Source organism: Heptranchias perlo, chromosome 1, assembly GCF_035084215.1.
Source record: "Heptranchias perlo isolate sHepPer1 chromosome 1, sHepPer1.hap1, whole genome shotgun sequence".
Taxonomy (NCBI): Eukaryota; Metazoa; Chordata; class Chondrichthyes; order Hexanchiformes; family Hexanchidae; genus Heptranchias; species Heptranchias perlo.
In genome coordinates this window covers 64,317,721-64,336,568 of record NC_090325.1, presented here as the reverse complement: position 1 = coordinate 64,336,568, position 18,848 = coordinate 64,317,721, and the positions used below count along the sequence as shown (strand labels likewise).

Sequence of the window (18,848 nt, the reverse complement as noted above, 5' to 3'; positions counted from 1 at the left end):
TAGTATACTGTATTCGCTGCTCACAATGCAGTCTCCTCTACAATGGGGAGACCAAATGCAGATTGGATGATCGCTTTACTGAACACCTCTGCTCTGTCCGCAAGCCTGACCCTGACCTTCCCATCGCTTGCCATTTTAATTCTCTGTCCCACTCCCACTGTGATCTCTCTGTCCTCGGCCTCCTACGCTGTTCCAATGAAGCTCAACGTAAGCTCGAGGAACAGCACCTCATCTTTTGTTTAGGCACTTAACGACCTTCCGGACTCAACATTGATTTCAATAACTTCAGATCATAACCACTGCTCCCATTTTTTCGGACAGCAAGTGCTGGTTATGGTTCTGCTGTTGCCATTTACAGCTCCTCTAGACCCATCTTTTGTTTCTTTACTTGTCCCATTATCACCCTCATTGCCTTGCACCATCATCCATTTTGTTATTTAATCACTCTTGCCTTCCACCCTATCACAGACCTTCCCTTCTTTCCTCCTCTCCCCTCCCCCCTTCCCCCCCACCTTCCCTGGCTCTGTATTTGCTTATAAACTTTAACTCTTTAACATCTTCCAGTTCTATTGGAAGGTCTTCGAGCTGAAACATTAACTCTGTTTCTTTCTCCACAGATGCTGCCTCACTTGCTGAGCTTTTCCAGCATTTTCTGTTTTTATTTCAGATTTCCAGCATCCGCAGTATTTTGCTTTTGATTCCTTAGCCACTTTTTGATAGCAAGGCTAGTTATTCTCCCTCCGCTGAAGTTTCCATGACCATCTGAGTCATGTAACAGCCCGTGATCATGTCCAAAAATAGAATTCACTTACTTTATTCTCATTATAATCTTCCCAATTAATCTCATCACAATTGCATTAGCTTCCTCGCATGTTTCTCTGATTTCAGCATAAAATGCCCTATTTATATCCTCTGTCCAATAACAGACTAGTTTTTCCCCCCCTTTTTTGTTATTTAATTTTACCAACCAAGTTTCCAGATTTTCTGTAGCTGAACTTAAATCTCATTTTATCAGCTAATCCGTAATATATATAACCATTTTCTCCCCTTTTCCCCTTCTATCCCTTTGGAACAATCTATAACCATGTAAATTTATCCAAGTTCATTTAATTAAACCAATGCCTTGCAGATCAGTGGAACCTCCGGAGAAATTGCATAAATGGCTATAAATGGCCATTTCTCTCAGAGTTTCCACTGATCTTCCACCATAGTTATAGTGGGAGATTGTGAGAACCCTGTAGAAATTCTCCCCGAAGTCTCTATGATTCCTGCTATATCATCGTTTCCTTCCTTAGCATAGATGACCAGATCCCCAGGCTTATTGCATTTGCATATTTAAATGCAGGCAGGTAAAATTATTTCCGGAAGTATCTTTTGCAAAGATGAAACACCAATGAATATTTACAGGATAGACAGCATAATAGGTAATCTCATCATCCTTTGTTACCAAATATTTATACACCCAAAATATTAACCTGTTGTCTTTTTACGGCTGCCAAGGCCCTGATGTGAATTTTCAACATTCTCAATTTTTGTTCAACTGCCTCGTCATTTGTTTTGCAAAACATCTACCAGTAGGTGGCTGTCTAATATAACAGCCAGTCTTTGATTACCAGATCCATTTTTGCAAGGTTTCTCATGATCCTGTAGATAGTACACACTGCAGCCAGGTTCGCCAATGGTGGGGTGGGTGGATGTTTAGGTTGGTGGATGAAGTGCCGATCAAGCGGACTGCTTTGCCTCTGAATTAGAAGGTTGTGTGCTCAAGTCCCCCTCTGGAGACTTGAGCACATAATCTGGGCTGACACCTCAGTGCAGTACTGAAGGAGTGCTGCACTGTCAGAGGTACCGTCTTTTGGATGAGGCCCTGTCTGTACTCTCAGGTGGACGTAAAAGATCTCATGGTACTATTCTTAGAAGAGGAGGGGAGTTTTCCCCGATGTCCTGGCCAATATTTATCCCTCAACCAACATCAATAAAACTGATTAATTCACTCCTGCTTGTAGGATCTTGCTATGCGCAAATTGGCTGCCGTGATTCCTACATTAGAACAGTGACTACACTTGAAAAGTACTTCAGTGGCTGTAAAGCACTTTGAGGCATCCTGAGGTTGTGCAAGATGCTATATAAATGCAAATTCTTTTTTTCTTTTGGATGGTGCCCAGCTTCTTGAGTGTTGTTGCAGCTGCACCAATCCAGGCAAAAGGAGAGTATCCCATCACACTCCTGACTCGTGCCTTGTATGTGATGGAGAGGTTTTAGAGAATCGGGAGATGAACACTCACTGGCACAAAACATTACTCTGTCAGGTATATAAAGGCTAGACACAGTGTAAAAGTCCCTCCACCATATATGCCAATCTAGAAAACTAGTAAAAGCTGATCAACAGCTTCAAAAATTTGGCACAGCCTCAAAAAGCTGACAATTCAAAACAACCCTGTTTATAACTCTATGACATGTAGTTACTCTGAAAGGGCAGCTTGGCACTAGCTTGTCACAACTACAGCTGCAGGCATACCCAATATCCCATCACTTGTGTATTGAAAAATTATGATCACAATTTGGGGGATTTTCCTTTGTTTCTTGTACAGCTTATGTATTGGTCTTGTCAGTTACTAAATCTGATTATTGAAAACAATTGTTATGTGGTTGTCACCACGACACAGAATCACACCCCTCCCCAATCTTCGCCCAGTTCACAGAGGCTTCTTCCCCTCTCCCGATTTCACACTGGCATTATGCTTTTCTAACTCCCTCCTCACCCCTACCTGATGTGTCTGCAAACTGTGGGCATTCCTGATCTCAACAAGTAATAAGGGTGAAGGCAGAGTCCATAAATTTCACCAACAAACATGGTCAAGTGGACCCTGAGCCTGAAATGCTGAATGTCCCTGGAAAATGCAGTTGGCCTGGATGTTTCTAGTTAGTGTGATTTATACAAATGAAGTAGGATCATTGCTATGAATCTACAAAAATGGGGGAATGATAGGATTTTGAATGGTTTTAGGATAGAAGGCTAAAGGAGGGGTGGAAGAAACTAAATAGCAAAATATCATTTTCACAAGGTAAATCAGAAAAAGCTGCCAATGAAGAGGCAAGTAGATGAGAGAACAATGCAGTGGGAAAACTTAGGAAGTAAAAGAGCTTTCAATATATAAGGAAACTATGAGCTAAAGACTATGTGCTGGGTATTTGAAATTTGTTGAAGAGGAAATATGTAATACATAATCAGGCAAATAGACATGGTTTTATAAGTTGACTATGGAATAATACCTAGCAACAAAGGAGATTATCTGGCTCTTAATAATATGCAGAAACAGGATTGTATATTGTCCTTTTCTGGGCAGATGCACAAGACGACTGAATTCTTCTTCCTAACTTTTCAAACTTGGCAAACTTGAGATAACAGAATGTTCAAACAGCATTACAAATTTCACTGAAGAACTTCAAAGCAAAGGCAACACTCCCCAACCTGCACGTATTTGTCTATTTTCTTCCCTTGTAACTCCTGCTCTTTTATTATGAAAATCCAGTGTTAATAGTAGATAATAACCAGAAAAAACACTTCAGATGAGGACTTGCGCACCACTAGGCACCAGCATGAAAGCCATCTGATTGCACGACTATGTATGCACACAAGTTCAGTACAAGACATTTCTTAATCTGTGGATGGGGGAAGCTAAGTGTATGGGTCAGAATTTGCTGGAGCAGGGCATCTCGCAGTGTGCTTGGTTAGTTAGACTTTTTCCTGCACCCTTCAACTCAAAAATGTTTTGCCCTGTAAGTTGCTGGAAGTGCAAGCTGATAACGGAGCATCTGGGACCTTAGTGAACTTTCTGTGACAAGTTTAATGGGCAATTAATGTGCAAATGCAGCAACTTTGTGAAACTCATGGGGAGGTTAAGGACGAGATGCTGTTTTCGAGAAACCAACAGTGGAGCAGTGCAAATCATCCAGTAACTTGTGGCGATTCGCAAACCTCTTCCTCGCCACAAGTTGTTGGCCGATTGGGACATTAATAACGGCGTGCGTCGTTCACCGCCATTATTTTCTCAGCAAATTCCGGCCTAATATTGTTTATTTCTAATTCAGCAAAGCTTTTGATACAGTGCAACAGAGGAGATTGGTCCACAAGATTGGAAGGCACAACAAAGGTAGGGTTCTTTGGAAATGGATTGAAAATTGGTTGAAACAGAGTAAGGTTGTACGTGGAGCTCAAGCAGCGTGGAAGGTGGTAACTAGTGGAGCACCTCAGGTATCAGTGCTAGGGACATTGCCCTTTACAATGTACATAAGGGGCCTGGAAGTGAGGACAGGAACAAAACTCTCCCAGTTTGTAGATGATACCAAACTGCAAGGGACTGCAAACAACACTGATCAAACACAGATAAATTGGGAAGCCAGACTTTTTTTTTCCTCCAAGAGTACATGCAAAGGCTGTAATATACCTAAACAACATTAGCAGCTTTTGTAAAGACTACCAACATTTTTGTTCCCATATGTAGCCACCTACCTTTAAGTGGTCACAGCCATTTAAATGAACCCATTACAGTGTGACAATTTTCCATGCCCTTCTAATGAGCTCCCAACACAAGCCCACATTATAAAGTTGACCCCAGAAAATCAGGTGGGTGAGCACACTAATGGTCGGGCCAGGGTTAGTAATGCATCACTTGACTAATGCCCAATCAGATATGTGATTGGAAATCTGACCCCACCCCATTGTCTTTATGCCTGAGGAAGGGGAGCAGAAAAACATCCTTGTACATCTATTTTTGCAAAGACATCACACAAAAGTTTCCAGACAGTGTCCTCTTCTGTGTATGTGTCTGTGTTTTCTACACATTTCACAAGAAAAACACAAGTAGTGTTATTCCTCAATGTTCCTTGCAAATTACATTCACACCACACAGAATAAGAGGAATACATTAACTTACTCTTTGCAGTGTGCTGCAGTCTGTACCCATCACCGTGCAAACAAAGCTCCTCCACAAATGTGATAGACCTGGATAGACACCAGGTTTAACCTCAAGGCCCCCAACAATTTCTGTGCAGACACCCACAGTAGAAGATAATAAAGAATTAGTTAATAGAATAGTAGGACTAGCTAATACAATTATTGGACCCGTTTGGCACTTAAAGCCTTGCAGAGTCAAGAAAATGATTTTAAAAAGTAGAAATACCACACAAAATAAATTGTGCATTTTGTTGGTGTTAGCAGTGTTAACAGAATAGCAGATTAACCTAGTAGTGTTTGCAAAAGGAAGTGGTTTTACTATGTTATAGAGCAAAGCCCTGAAATCTTCTCAATACCTCTGAGATCCAGATAAATGTCGTGAAGTTGCTGTGGAAGTTGTTGCATTGCTGCACATAGGAAGGTGACTTGTGTTGACCCAAATTGTGGGCGCTAAATTGGGCCGTGTAGCGCCTGTTGTTTCGGCACAACACAGCCTCTTCGACATTCAAGATGGCATCTTGGATGCACACACACATTTCCAGCGTGACGTGCGCCAGACCTGTTGGTATTAGGGTTAGCGCAGGCGCAGATAACGAACGCTGGAATCATGTAAATTAGGGAGAAAATGGCTGTAATCAGTGTACAACGCCGATTTAAAGTGATAGACACTATTTTGGGACTTAACACTCAACTCAACGCACATTCTTAACGCCGACCATTTGAACATGTTTTAGAGTGCCTGGAGGACCCCCCACCACCGGCGCTATTTAAAGGGACCATGCAGGATTTACAGGTTAGTGGCTGGATTATTGCTTCTGGCTGCCGAGACATTTGTAATGGATTTTTGGAGGTCTCCTATAGTTGAATACCAGGACGCAGGGACATAGCCTAACATTTAGAGCCAGGACGTGTAGGAGTGAAGTTAGGAAATGCTTCTATGCGCAAAGGGTGGGAGAAGTTTGGAACGGTCTTCTGCAAATGGCAGTTAATACTAGCTCAATTGAGAATTCTAAATCTGAGATTGATAGATTTCTGTGAACCAAGGGTATTAAGGGATATGGGGCTAAGGCGGGTATATGGAGTTAGGTCACAGGTCAACCCTGATCTGATCGAATGGTGGAACAGGCTCGAGGGGCAAAATGCCACTGCCACTTGCTGCCTCCTGATAGGTGCCAGCTTCTCCTGCAAGAAAGCGGGATGTGTGTCTGGGTGATGTGCCTGTTATGGTTGAATAGCTGCCACTGTGTGTGGCCTGTGAGTTGTGGGTGGGCGGCTTGCAACGGTGGTAATGTGTAAGGGTGAGAGGGTTGAGTACTGATGGGAAGAGTTTGTTGATATGTGGGTGAGGGGGTTGTAGTGCATGGAGCAATGGATGCGGCTATTGGTGTAGTTGTTAGGAGACGGCGTTTGACAGTTGACCTCACTCATCTTGACCACTCATGTCAAAGCATTGAACTTCTTCCTGTTCTGCATCCAAATTCATGATGCTGTGCACCTGGCATTGACTTCGTTCCCTGCTGCCTCCCACTGTCTTTTGAGTATATGTCTGGAGGGCCTCTTTCACCCCCCCCCCCCCCACCGCAGATATAGGATGTTCCTCCTTCTGTCCACCTCTTGCACCAAGGCCTCTGGTGCATCAGCAGAGAACCTTAGTGCATGGAGTCTCAGGTTGGCAGATTGGTGAGGTCTGGCATGCAGATTGGAGGATGTGAGATTTAGTGGTGCGCAACCTTTATTCAATGTTTTAACATAACTCATCAGTATGTAAAAATAGGGATGGGACCTGCATCTGTGCTTTACATGTGCAATGTCTGATCTCCGTTCAGACTCCATGCAGATAGCAGGCTGTTATATTCAGCAAATAACAGGTACCAACTACCTTTAAGAGATTTCTAACAGACAGCCTGCCTTTAAGAGATTGGAGCTCCTCCTGCTGGTCCTCCAGCAAATTGCATGGAACTTTCGTTCAGCGCTGATTTCCAACGCAGGTTGCAGGTGAGTCCTCAGGCCTGACGAAAATCTCGTCCTGCCTGCACAGGGGCCACTGGGCGCGGGTTAATAACGGATCAAGCTGCTCCCGCCCAAAAACAGGCCCCATCCAATTTTTCCTCCTGTAAGTTTTACTTTAAATGAACAAACAGCAGTTTTATACTAAGAGCATGGACCACTTAACTGTTTCAACAAGGAGCAACTTAAATCAGTGTTACATTACATTTGAATTCGCTGATTTATAAGATAACAAGTTTAAATTGTGTATTACAGCTTCATGACAATACTGTTTCGATTTGATAAAACCCATCTTTTCACAAAACACTAAGTTGCACAATCTCCTACAAGTGAGCATCAACCGTTATGTCTAAGGTGCTGAAGCTCTGCTTCTCTAAGTTGGGGCTGACAGCATTTGATAGGGTATGGTGTATTTCTAAACCGTAGTCAGGAGGATGCTGGTAAAACAATAAGTCTTTTCAATGCTCTGTCTTAGCCATTCCTGCAAGTTTACTTTGGGTTGCCTTTGGATGTGTAAGATATATTTGGGACCAATGGTGCTAGCATCCTACTAGACCCAATATAAAAGCAACAATTAATTCAGAACTAGAGTTCACTGACAGCAGATACCGTCGGTGACAACCCATCAGCAGACAGGGCAACAGCTACCCTATTAACTGCAATTTACTGTGTATCTGTAATTTGTGGCTTGCATCCTAAGCCTGAGTCTTAATCTAATATCATATAATCATGAGAGACCACTATGATAGTATCTCACAGCTTGGTCCTGGACTGAAGGAATTCCTTCTGTTGCGCGCCTAGGATTTCTGGCCCATGATAAGCGAAAACAACACCAAGCAGGGAGGGCTCTGGCCAGACCATGCCATCCATGAGCACCTGGACGAGGGGAGTCAAACTCACGACAGGCCTGACTCTTTGCCAAAGGCTTCACATGAGTGCCAGGATTAAACAGTTGGTGTTGAGTTAGCCTGGTAATTGGCATTGGACTTGGATGTCTACAACAGCAAGAGTTTGGTACCTACCATGCGTGGGTTGCAGAGGAGCAAGCAGCTGCTGCTGAAGCACTGCACCTCGAAAGGTGGAGCCACCATTTAGTGGGATATGGTGTGTGTCTATACTGTGGACAGGAGGATGTTGGAAATTCATTCACACATCTTATGGTGAGTTGTGTGCTCACTGTGCCACTCATGAGGGGTTTCTGGTATCCGTTGTTCCCCCAGTGAGATCTCAAACCAACAATTCACCATCCTCCTTGGGAAAAGTGGGGGGGGGGGGGGAAGGGAAGTCAGCAAGTCCAGTCTTTTTTGAATCAAGATAACAAACCTGACAGTGGAAGATTGGAACTGCTGAGGCAGACATGGTAACCCAATATCTGAACCAGGCAGGTCTGCAGTACTCTAGGATGGTGTTCATCAGTGAGCAGTTAACCTGGTTCATCAATGAGATCTGGAGGGATAGACCTGTCACGGGGGCTAGAATATTTTCCCATTTGGCTCCAGGTAACCCTCCAAGCCAATGCCTAACAGGGGTTGCCCTGGCTGGACAATTTTTTTAAATTCATTCATGGGAACATGGGCATCACTGGCAAAGCCAGCATTTATTGCCCATCCCTAATTGCCCTTAAGAAGATGGTGGCGAGCTGCCTTCTTGCACTGCTGCAGTCCGTGTGGTGAAAGTTCTCCCACAGTGCTGTTAGGTAGGGAGTTCCAGGATTTTGACCCAGCAACGATGATGGAACAGTGATATATTTCCAAGTTAGTTTGGTGTGTGACTTGGAGGGGAACGTGCAGGTGGTGGTGTTCCCATACGCCTGCTGCTATTGTCCTTCTAGGTGGTAGAGGTCGTGGGTTTGGGAGGTGTTGTCGAAGAAGCCTTGGCGAGTTGCTGCAATGCATCTTGTAGATGGTACACGCTACAGCCATGGTGCGCCGGTGGTGAAGGGAGTGAATGTTTAAGGTGGTGGATTTGGTTGCAATCAAGCGGGCTGCTTTGTCCTGGATGGTGTCGAGCTTCTTGAGTGTTTTTGGAGCTGCACTCATCCAGGCAAGTGGAGAGTATTCCATCACACTCCTGACTTGTGCCTTGTAGATGGTGGAAAGGCTTTAGGGAGTCAGGGGGTGAGTCCACTCACCACCGAATACCCAGCCTCTGACCTGCTCTTGTAGCCACAGTATTTATGTGGCTGGTCCATTTAAGTTTCTGGTCAATGGTGACCCCAGGATGTTAATAATGGAGGATTCGGCAATGGTAATGCCATTCAATGTCATTGGGAGGTGGTTAGACTCTCTCTTGTTGGAGATGGTCATTGCCTGGCACTTGTCTGGTGCAAATGTTACTTTTGCCACTTATCAGCCCAAGTCTGGATGTTGTCCGGTCTTGCTGCATGCGGGCACGGACTGCTTCATTATCTGAGGGGTTGCGAATGGAGGTAAACACTGTGCAATCATCAGCGAACAGCTCCACTTCTGACCTTATGATGGAGGGAAGGTATAACAAAAAGCTTACCAGTGCTCAGTGCTCTGAATGGGTGTGCACGCAGTATTAGGCAAACAGAAACTATACATATTTGGATTTCTTCACTAGCTTGTTTTGACGAGTCTTAAGCATGGTGCTGGATTTCCATATGCGTTAGTCACTAGATTGCTAAAACCAGTAAGCTGCAGGATTTAAGAGCTCTCTATCTTCCAGGAATCATGGCATCGTGTATTAAACAACAGTATTGGTAGGACTAGGGGGTTTCATACTTCAACCATGCTAAATCCTCCTAGATTTACATGTTCAACCATATTACTAATATAATCCATGGTGATGCTATCCCGCATTGTGTAGCTGTGAAATTCCACACCCACTATATGTTCCATCGTCTCCATCTAAGACAGAGCCCTAACAGTCACATCACAGGCCACATATTGTAAATACGTCATAGCATTTTGATACACCAGGGAGTTTGCATGGCTGGTTCTAAGAGCTAACATTGTTTGGGCAATTAGATTACACATTTTTTACACATGCCAAGTTTTATGTAGAAACATAAACAGACTGTAGCACATAGTGTTTTATGATACTCGCTATGGTTGGAAATGAGTCAAATTACTATGTGGGTGATAGTCCGACCAGTAGGCTCCTAAAACCGTTCGACACTTACGTGGCAGTAAATGTTTTGATTTACATCTCAAGAGGAAATTCTGCAATTTCTATAATCCGTAGCTTAACTTTTAGAGCACTGGCAGCTCAAAGGGATTCTAGACTCTTTGGGTTGTCCATTCAAAAATAATTCCGCTCACACACTGAGTTGCTTAAACAAATCTTAATATTACAGCAATAATACTACTGATATGTCAGAAGTAGATTTAGTACTATAATATTAATTTTATACAACTTTACTTATGTTTGCCTTCTTTTCCTTTTTATCTGTTCTTTTTCTTTATTCTTTCATTTGCTTTCATTTTTATTATTTTAACTTTATTTCTTTTCTAACTAACATCCTATTATATCAATTCCATATCTATTTTGTTTTACAATTTAAAATACTTGCCAGTTTTCTTCTGCTTTCCAAGTCCTGCTATCTTTTTTGAAGATGGAACTCAAATTGAGAAAAAATAGCTAGAAATCATCGTTAAGAGCAAGTTTTGAGGCTTAGAATCCTAAAGGTTGACCTGGTCACATGGTCACCTAGTCCCACCACACATTCTTGGCACTCTAACTTACTGCTTAAGGTAAGCTAAGATACATAATCAGGACATAGTCATAATAATCATATTGTGGAACTTTAACAAGCAGGTACTTGACCCCTTTAGGAAAATAGATGGATACTAAAACAACTGAGTTGTTTAGAGAAAAAAAAACATTTTTTTGCAGAGCATGAGATTATTTTGACAGTGTAAGAAATCCTGCTGGGAGGATGGTAATGTCCTCCCAGGACATAATCCAGGAGGGAGGCCTGCATGCAGATGTCATTGGTAGTTGAATGCTACCTCAATTCAAAAAAGACTGCAGTGGGAAGTGTGAAAGTTCTTCAGTGGTGCTAAGACTAGCAAGGAAAAGATAGCGTTCAGCCACCAGGCCAGGCAGACCATTAGAAGAGGGACAAAGCAATTTGTAGGAACTGAATAAGCTGTAGAAAGCAGTTCCCTACTTGCTGGCCACTGGCACTTTAGCACACTAAATGCAAAAAGAGTGCTGAGTTGCAGCATGGTAAGAAACAAGTACAGGACCTGCTCTCCCAATTCTGCCTGTCCCCTGCTGGCTTCAGACCTGTTCTAATCACACACACAACCGCTGAATACCTCCGTACTTAATCTGCTGAGTGTGGAGGGAATGATTGACACCAAGCTGGTGTTTTCCATCTGTAGTTCTCATAAGTGTTGTTGCCTTTATGGGAGGTCTTGGTAAATATCTGGTAGATTCAGTGATTCTGTGTGTGTTAAGAACAGGTCTGAAGCCAGTAGGGGACAAGCAGAATTGGGAGAGCAGGTCCTGTACTTGTTTCTTACCATGTTGCAATTCAGCACTCTTTTTGCATTTAGTGTGCTGAAGTGCTAGTGGCCATATCATGCCTTAGCTTAATTAAGGTTCCAGATTTCATGCAGAAATATTTAAAAAAAACCACCTAATAAAATTCGGCAGCTTTTACAATAGGTTTGCTTTTTTTTTCTTGTGGGTGCAAAGAAAGCTCCATGTGTGAAGCAGCTCTTAAATATTTTTCTCTTGGTTGTGATTCTCAATGGGGCAGAAATCGCTCCCGAAATAACGGTGAGCTCAACAGCACTCTCCGGTGTTAGTGGCAAAATGGAGGAGCAAGTTCCGGCATTCGCACATGCTCAGTGAATCCGGAACTCGCTGGCATATGACAGCTTCGAATTAAAAGGACATCAGAGAAATCATTGAAAAATCGCCAACTTACTTATCTGCCCAGCTGGAAAGTAACTAATTAAGCCACCAAACAGGTACGTTTAAAAATATCAGCTCTAAACTAAGTCTTAATGACTGCCAAACAACTAAAATTAACTTTTAAAAATGTGGAGTCTCATTACTCCTTATTTTAATAGTTTTTGGTCATTAAAAATGTTTTTTTTTAAATTAAAAAATTGAATTTATTTTTTAACTTTTATTTCCTTTATTTAATTCAATTATTTCTTACCCTCTCTATTTTCGCTGTCTATAACTGTTTTTACATTGATTCACCTTTCACTTCCTGGTTTAACGCTCCAAGCCGGCAGAGAGAGTTAACGCAGCTGTCAAAAATGCTGCGATCTGATTGGTCAAGGGGAGAGATTGCTCCTCTCGCATCTCCCAGGGTCCTAGTTTTGCCTGAGCTGGCGGGGGACTCTTCTCCTCTTCCTATTAGAGGAAGTGACCGAAGAAGAGACCGCGGGTAAGTTTGTGGGTTAGTATAAATCTGTGGAGCGGGGAGGAGTATTGGTTCGCCGCTCTGCATGATTTCTACCCCAATATATTTTTGGTACTGTGTTGTTTTATTTGATGATTTTCCATATTTCTAATATTTTTATGAATAATATGAAGGTCAATTATGTAACCTGGTACAGTAATCATGGGAGCGATGCTGTCTGTGCACTGTAGATGCCTGTAGCAGCATAACTCACCTCCGGCTATAAAATGCCGTCAGCTCCTTTAAATGAATTGTCCGTATCCCCAGCACGCAGTGCATGATGCACTAGAAGTGTGCAGGGTCAGGTGAGTTATCTGGAGCCAGAGACTCTTAAAGGGCTACTGCTTGTCTTTAAAGCTGTCCTGCTACTGAAGAGAGGGAGAAATGATTGGAGCAAGAGCACATGTGATAACTGCTCCATCCATTCAATGAAGCGGACTTGGAGGCCCAATGCAGGAGGTCCTGCCAACAAGGGTGGAGCTGAGGATTGTTCTCCAGTGACCAGCACTGAAGTAACTTGGGTGTTGGAAACAGAAAGAATAAATGCTGTCTCAATTGTGCCCCGAACCAAGGAGCAGGTGAGGAAGAAGTTTACTGGTCACAAAGTATGTGTCCTCACATTTTGCTTAACATTACAATGTTGCCCTACAATGCATCTTAGCAGGACTTCACTGCATGCTTGGTGGAGCATCACAGATGGAGAATCCATGGCACTCTGGTAACTCCAGAACTTGAGCACATAATGTAGTCTGACACTTCAGATTAGTACTGAGTTTTCAGAGATGCAGGATTTTAGATGAAATGCTAAAACCAATTTTTGCCTGTTCAATTGGATGCAAAAGATCCTATGACACTATTCAAAGAACAACGATCTGTCCAGTGTCCTGGCCAACATTCTTCATTCAATCAAAATTGCCAAAACAGAATAATTGTCATTCATTCATTTGTTGTTTGTGGGACCTTTCCATGTGCAAATTAACTACTGTATTTGCCTACATAACAATGACTGTGCTTCAAAAGTAAAGTCCTGAGGCACTACATAAATAAAATTTCTTCCTTTCTAATTTTTATGCACTCAGCTCCTTCCAGGCTGGCAACTGGGACATCCATAGTGTCATCCAGTTTGCAACCATAGAAACATCAATAATGTGAAGTTACAATATTTAGCAGGGCTCAGATCTTTATCACAATCATCACTGAGCAGCAAAAACAGCACGATCCAAGAGTGTAAGGTATCATTGATCCCGTGCTTACGACCATTTGGGCCCCTGTATATAGTACATATATAAATTAAAAGGGGTTTACCCTATCAATGTGATCACCAGCACAGAATCATAGAGGTAAATGCTCACCTCCTTGGCAATTTACACAATGCTTTCATTTTATGCCAATCATCTGTGCCTAGCCTTGTTTTAAGCTGGATGAAGAATTAGACAAAGGCTCCTCGTAGACCAAGGCCAAACCTTGCCACCATGGCGAATGAAACCCTTGCACCATTTGTTCTAAATTGTCTAGCTTGGTTTGGTGCCTTCTCCTTTAAATCTACTCACAGAAGTTTTTTAAAAACTGATGTAAATGCTAAGATGTACTACACTGGACCTCTGCTGCTGATTCTGCCAAAGTTCCTTGGTTTGGGGGAGGTCCCTTCATTTCTCTACCATTGGTAGGTGTCCATATCACTAGTAGCATAATGGGGGGGGGGGGGCGTCATTACAGTAAATTTGGAATCTGGTGGCCCACAGCTCCTTTGAATAGGCATTACAAGGGCTCTACATCTGAGTTAGCTCAGCCCGTACTGTTGCTGATTCACGCTGTCTGCTTTCTGCCACCTGCTCCCAAGCCTGCTGCAACACGGGGCGTAAGAATTTTCTCCCATTAACTACACAGTACTTGAAATCTTCAGCTGCTTCATCAATGACCTTCCCTCCATCATAAGGTCAGAAATGGGGATGTTCGCTGATAATTGCACAGTGTTCAGTTCCATTCACAGCCCCTCAAATAATGAAGCAGTCCGAGCCCGCATGCAGCAAGACTTGGACAACATCCAGGCTTGGGCTGATAAGTGGCAAGTAACATTCGCGCCAGACAAGTGCCAGGCAATGACCATCTCCAACAAGAGAGAGTCTAATCACCTCCCCTTGACATTCAATGGCATTTCCATTGCTGAATCCCCCACCGTCATCATCCTGGGGGTCACCATTGACCAGAAACTTAACTGGACCAGCCATATAAATATTGTGGCTACAAAAGCAGGTCAGAGACTGGGTATTCTGCGGCAAGTGACTCACCTCCTGACTCCCCAAAGCCTTTCCACCATCTACAAGGCACAAGTAGTACCATTATTCAAGAAGGGGAGTAGGGAAAAACCGGGGAACTACAGGCCAGTGAGCCTAACATCAGTGGTAGGAAAATTATTGGAAAAAATTCTGAAGGACAAAATTAGTCTCCACTTGGAGAAGCAAGGATTAATCAGGGATAGTCAACATGGCTTTGTCAAGGGAAGATCATGTCTGACTAATTTGATTGAATTTTTTGAGGGGGTGACTAGGCGTGTGGATGAGGGTAACGCAGTGGATGTGGTATACATGGATTTCAGTAAGGCCTTCGATAAAGTCCCGCACAGGAGACTGGTCAAGAAGGTACGAGCCCATGGAGTCCAGGGTGCCTTGGCACTTTGGATACAAAACTGGCTTAGTGGCAGAAGGCAGAGGGTGATGATCGAAGGTTGTTTTTGTGACTGGAAGCCTGTGGCCAGTGGGGTACCACAGGGATCTGTGCTGGGGCCCTTGCTGTTTGTAGTCTACATTAACGACTTGGATATGAATGTAAAAGGTATGATCAGTAAGTTCGCTGATGATACAAAAATTGGTAGGGTGGTAAATAGCGAGGAGGATAGCCTCAGTCTGCAGGACGATATAGATGGGTTGGTCAGATGGGCGGAACAGTGGCAAATGGAATTTAACCCGGAAAAGTGCGAGGTGATGCACTTTGGAGGGACTAACAAGGCAAGGGAATACACAATGAATGGGAGGACCCTAGGCAAGACAGAGGGTCAGAGGGATCTTGGTGTGCAAGTTCACAGATCCCTGAAGGCGGCGGAACAGGTAGATAAGGTGGTAAAGAAGGCATATGGGATACTTGCCTTTATTAGCCGAGGCATAGAATATAAGAGCAAGGAGGTTATGATGGAGCTGTATGAAACACTGGTTAGGCCACAGCTGGAGTACTGTGTGCAGTTCTGGTCGCCGCACTACAGGAAGGATGTGATCGCTTTGGAGAGGGTGCAGAGGAGATTCACCAGGATGTTACCAGGGCTGGAGCGCTTCAGTTATGAAGAGAGACTGGGAAGATTGGGTTTGTTTTCCTTGGAGCAGAGGAGGCTGAGGGGGGACATGATTGAGGTGTACAAAATTATGAGGGGCATAGATAGGATGGATACTAAGGAGCTTTTTCCCTTCGTTGAGGGTTCTATAACAAGGGGACATAGATTCAAGGTAAAAGGCGGGAGGTTTAGAGGGGATTTGAGAAAGAACTTTTTCACCCAGAGGGTGGTTGGAGTCTGGAACTCACTGCCTGAGAGGGTTGTGGAGGCAGGAACCCTCACAACATTCAAGAAGCATTTGGATGAGCACTTGAAATGCCATAGCATACAAGGCTACGGACCAAATGCTGGAATATGGGATTAGATTAGACTGGGCTTGATGGCCGGCGCGGACACGATGGGCCGAAGGGCCTCTATCCGTGCTGTATAACTCTATGACTCTATGACTCTAAGTCAGGAGTGTGATGGAATACTCTCCACTTGCCTGGATGAGTGCAGCTCCAACAACACTCGAGAAGCTCGACACCATCCAGGACAAAGCAGCCCGCTTGATTGGCACCCCATCCACCACCCCAAACATTCACTCCCTTCACCATCGGCGCACAGTGGCTGCAGTGTGTACCATCCACAGGATGCACTGCAGCAACTCACCAAGGCTTCTTCGACAGCACCTCCCAAACCCACGACCTCTACCACCTAGAAGGACAAGAGCAGCAGGTACATGGGAACAACACCACCTGCACATTCCCCTCCAAGTCACACACCATCCCGACTTGGAAATATATTGCCGTTCCTTCATTGTCGCTGGGTCAAAATCCTGGAACTCACTTCCTAACAGCACTGTGGGAGAACCGTCACCACACAGACTGCAGCAGTTCAAGAAGGTGGCTCACCACCACCTTCTCAAGGGCAATTAGGGATGGGCAATAAATGCCGGCCTTGCCAGCGACGCCCACATCCCATGAGCGAATAAAAAAAAATATTTTATTTATATCACTGATTTTACTTGCTAAAAATGTGTAACTCATTCTTTTAAACAACAATAATAAATTTAAACAAAAATTATAATTTGTGATGTTCCTTCTTAATCATTATGTGCAGCAAGAGGAATATATTGGGCCAGAATTTGCTGTGAGCAGTGAATGAACGGCACCTTCCGTTTGTTAGACTTGCACCTACCCATAGACTTTCTATGGGCTTTTGCATGGCATGTTGCTGTCAGCGGGATCTCCAAACAGCGCAGAGCCCTCTACAGGGCATCTGGGACCTGTGTGAACAGGTCAAGCAGCTGTGTATCTCCTTAACCAGTCAGATTGAAGAATCGTTAATAACGATAAGTGTAAGTTAGAATAGTGAATTCAATATCAAATCAGGTACAGAAAGCGAAATAAAGAGAGGGAAAGAAAGATTGGATTAAGAGAAAGCGATAAAAGAGACAGAAAGAGAAAGTAAAAAAGAATGTTATTTACATTTTTTAATTTTTTTAAATCTCCAACAATAATTAAAAGCTGATGGAATGAGACTACATACTTGCAAGATTTAATTTTCAGTGCCAGAGAGGTTGTTTGGCAGTAATTAAGACTTACCACGCTGTTAAACGGGTACTTAGACAGGACAAACCTTAACTTTTTGTGGCGCATTTACCATGTAAGTACAGGAACTTCATGCCGTTCAATGTATTTGAATGGTGAGTCAGACGGCGAGATGCCGTTTTCGCGAAGCTGACAGCAGGGCAGCGCATCTCAGACAGCAACCTCCGGATTTCCTCATTTAACTGTGCATGTGCACTCACCCGAAGTTGCTGTCGGATTTGTGAATAAATAATGATGAGCGCTGTTAGCCTCACCATTATTTTCACCGTAAATTCTGGGCCATTAACTTATGCTTCGCAGTGTGCTGCAGTCATTATCCATCTCCATGCAATTAAAGCTGCTCCACAAACATGATGTTTATTCACCTGGACAGATGTGATGGGGTAAATTTTAACATACCGGCGGGAACTCAGCGGGCAGGTGTCAATACGCACGTGGGAAACCCAGAAATTTTTTCGGTGTTTTTTCGGTGATCGCAACTCAATTGAAGGCCCTTAATGTGATTTCCGGGTTTCACGTCTCCAAGCTGTGGGCATGCTCCGCACCAGAATGACATGCTGGGGCCATTGCAACCATGGATTTTGAGGGAGAAAGGAGAAATCTGAATATATGGAGCAGCAAAGGACAAGGCCAGCACCCCAGTTCAGTGACTCCTCGCTGGAGTTGCTATTAACCGGTGTGAGGAGCAGGAGGGAAACATTGTACCCAGCTGACGGGAGGAAGCACCCTGTCTCTGCCACTAACAAGGCCTGGCTCAAGTTTGCAGAGGAACTGTGTCGAGGACATGGGTCCAATGCAGAAAACGTTTTAATGACCTAACCAGGTCAGGAAAAGTGAGTACAGTTACTGATTCACCTACATCCTGTGGTGTACATTCCGCCCCCCCCCCCACTCTGTCTTACCAAGCCTACTCCATCACATCACTCCTCAAACCCACTTAAGTCTCATCATCAACTTACCTTCACTTTCTGAGCACTTCCGCACCTCCCCATTCGTGAACCCACCACTCCCACTCCCCCCAACCCTGGTGCAATGTGATGAATCTGTCTGATAATCACCCTTTGATGCATCTGTTTCATTGTCGGCCTCACCCAGAGCAATGCATCCATCGGGTGACCCCGTCACCTTCTCTCACTCACACTTTTGTTCTTTCTCCCCTTGTAGGAGAAGAGAGCACAAAATGCACGGGAGAGGAGTCGGCTTGGAAGGGGCCACCACAAAAAGTGCCCCTGACAGAGGTGGATGAGGAAGCCTTGGACTTCAGCCGAACGGTCGAATGCCTGGCCGTCAGAGATGCCGAGACTGGCAACCCATAAATGGCTGGTGAGAGAACTATAACATCCTTCACACATAACGTGAATTGATGTTATCAATGATTAACCTGTTGCACACCTCAGGATGCTCATCGCAACATTACTTCTGCGATGATTCTTAATATTGCTGTATATTCTCTTCCAGGGCTTTCAAGAATTGCTGAAGGACCACACGACCTGGACGAGAGTGATTCCTCAGAGGAGCTCCATGCCTCTGAGGGTGCACCGTCGCATCATATCTAGCCATGCACCAGTGCAGATACTCACA

The 18,848-nt window shown here is 43.9% G+C and overlaps 1 pseudogene; it reads right to left on the bottom strand.

The window, feature by feature from the left end:
* The window catches only part of LOC137333750 (uncharacterized), a 64,748-nt pseudogene extending 56,693 nt beyond the window's left edge, over positions 1 to 8,055 (bottom strand).
* Between the last annotated feature and the right edge of the window lie 10,793 nt (positions 8,056 to 18,848).